The sequence below is a fragment of the Nelumbo lutea genome, chromosome 1, assembly GCF_056320005.1.
Source record: "Nelumbo lutea isolate HS-2025 chromosome 1, American lotus-T2T, whole genome shotgun sequence".
Lineage (NCBI taxonomy): Eukaryota > Viridiplantae > Streptophyta > Magnoliopsida > Proteales > Nelumbonaceae > Nelumbo > Nelumbo lutea.
In genome coordinates, this window is record NC_142684.1 from 139,042,016 (window position 1) to 139,045,061 (window position 3,046).

At 35.3% G+C, this 3,046-nt stretch overlaps 1 non-coding gene across 1 annotated transcript; it reads right to left on the reverse strand.

The window, feature by feature from the left end:
* Positions 1–2,703: 2,703 nt before the first annotated feature.
* On the reverse strand, positions 2,704–2,811 carry LOC148877901 (small nucleolar RNA R71). The gene has a single exon (XR_016106361.1). It is a non-coding gene; the product is annotated as a small nucleolar RNA R71 (small nucleolar RNA).
* Positions 2,812–3,046: the final 235 nt, after the last annotated feature.

Genomic DNA, 3,046 nt, shown 5'->3' on the forward strand with positions numbered 1-3,046 from the left:
AATATTCAAGAGAAGAAGAAGCTGATTTCGAATTTGGAGGAGAAGCCATTGAGGGAGATCAATCTAGGTTTTCTTCTTCCTTGATTTCTGCACAAGTGGTAATCGAATTCAGCTAGGGCTTTCATGTTGATTTTCTCCATTAATTCAATATTTCTTGTTGTAATTGAATGATGTTTCATGTAAATTTAGATCTATAATTAGCTCTCTAGGGTTATTCAAATGAATTAGATTCAATTTTGATTTTTTTACTAGAAATTCAATTGTAGAACTATTAGCCGAGCTGCTCTCTTGTAATCTCAGATCTGAAATTTCAATTCATGCAATTGTGATATCCGAAACTACTATTTTGTAATCTCAGATCTGTAATTTCAGATCATGAACTTGTAAGGTCTAAATTGCTAGTTTGCAATCTCAGATATGTAATTTTAGATCATGAAATTGTAATATTTGAATTGCTTGAGAGAGATTCAAGTAACTTTAACTCAGTTTGGCCGATTTGTTCATTGAAAATCCTAGAGTGCTTGAGAAAGACTCTAAGATTTCAGATTTACTAATCAAGAACCAAATTGAGTGCAAGGTTAGAGATAACTGGCATAATTCGGTTGGTGATCATTCAATTATTAAATGATGCCCTAGAATTTCTAGATCTTAATGCATGCATGGGGATTAGATTCTTGCTAGAGATAGAAGAATCATCACTCATGCATAGAATGAACATGCGCTTGAGAGAGGTTGTTCATTACCTTAGGGTTTCACCAAACCAAGGCTGAACCATAATCTAATCGAATGACCTAGAGATCTAATTGCTGAATCAATTTTATGCATAGTTAGCTTGTCTGCTCAATTTGATTGCAAGGTTTGATCAAATTTGTTAGAGCTAGTTATGCAGTTAGGATTTCATATTTGAAGTAGATTGAAATTTCAGCTAATCAAATAAGAGTTGGCTGATGTATTACTAGTAGTTACTACATAAGTTCTCATGGGAACGATACTCTATTCATCACTTTATTACTTGTGAGGCTAGTGCACTTGTTAGTGTAAGTAAATACGCATCAAGTTTTTGGCGTCATTGCCGAGGACTTATTGCAACAATATTAGGAACTATTAGCCACTGTTAATCTGATTTCTAATTCTGCATATTACGATTCGGATCTGTGTTTTGTAGCCTCCATTGTTGATATAGATAGTTCTCTTTCTATTGTTGAATTGCTTTATCCTTGATTTATGTTTTAGTCTTAATAGCATAACTGCATTTTAGTTCTGTTTATTTTATAAAAAGAGTGTGGTTCAAATCTGCATACATTAACTTTCATTGCTGAAATCATAATTCAGATTTGAACACACACAAAAAAGTTATAGTTGTTCTAATTCAGTAGTATAACTAATAGAGATAGTCTAGTTCCATACATTACAGTTCAGACCTGCACACACTAACCTACTATTTTAGGTAATCTCTTTCTTCTTGCTGAATGTTTCTAGCCCTATACTATATAATATGATTTTATTTCTGTTGTATGATAGGTTCAAATCTGTAGATGGAATAACTTCCCTTGCTGATATGAGTAGTTTTCTTGCCTAGTGTTAATTGCCTCTTTCTCAGTTTTCTATTCTAGTTTCTAGTTTAATACCTTGTTGTTCCATTTCTGGTTTAATAAATCTGATATATTTCTAATTTGAAGTAGGATTCAGATCTGTATTTTCTGATATCTATAGCTTCCCTTCTATTGCTGATTTGTTTAGTTTTGATTACTGATCTAGTATTGCCAGTCGAACTGATTTCTAGTTCTCTATATCTCATAAAATCAGTGGAGTTCAAAACTATACACATTAGCTTTCACTGCTGAGTGCAAAAATCATATCTGAGCACATAGAAAAATCTTAGGCTGATATCCAGATCTATGTATATTAATCTTCATTGCTGAAATCAGAATTTCTTGCCGATTGTCTCTATGATAGGCTGCTTTTCTTGCTTCAAGTGTGCAATCTACTACAGTTGATAGGCTACTTCTCTGATTTCAAGCTAGTATTTCAGAGTACAGATCTGTCTATATTCAACCTGCTGATTGTTATTGTGTTTAAAGCTTTGTCTTCTTAGATAACATTCAATCTTTGCCTTGTAAATTGCTGCTAGATTAGGATTGCTAATTGTTTAATTATTTACATTTCTGATTTGATTACATTAGTTTGGTCTTTTTCTTGCTTTGACTTGTACAATTGATTACAAGCAGACCTGAATCGGAGGAAGTTCCTTACGACCCGGAGATTGAAAGAACCCTCCGCATCCGCTTATGAGCTACTAGACAAGTTAGAGCTGAAATTGAAGAAATAGTCGAACCAAGGACTATGATGGACTATGCCAAACCAACTCTAACCGGAGCTACTTCAAGCATTGTAAGACCAACCATTGTTGCTAATAATTTTGATATCAAACCAGCCATAATTCAGATGATCCAAAACACACTTCAGTTTTGTGGAATGACTCATGAAGATCCAAACTCTCATATAGCCGATTTCTTGGAGATTTGTGACACTCTCAAGCACAATGGAGTGAGTGATGATGTTGTTAGGCTAAGGTTATTCCCATTTTCATTAAAAGACAAGGCCAAGACTTGGCTGAATTCATTACCAACTGGATCTATAGCGACTTGGGATGAAATGGCTAGCCGATTCCTCTCCAAGTACTTCCCTCCATCCAAGACAGCAAAGATGAGAAATGACATCACTACTTTCTTCCAACAAGATGGAGAATCTTTATATAAGTTGTGGGAGCATTATAAGGAGTTGTTAAGGAAGGGTCCCTCACCATGGACTTCCTATATGGCTGCAAATACAAACCTTCTACAATGATCTAACCGAAGCCAACAAGACCATCCTAGATGCGAGAGCCGGGGGCTCCATCAACAAAAAGACCCCTGAAGTGGCACATGCTCTCATAGAGGAGATGGCAACCAACAACTACCAATGGCATTTAGAGAGAGCACAAGTGAAAAAGCAGCATGGTCTTCACAATGTGGACACATACACAGCTCTATCTACGCAAATAGGA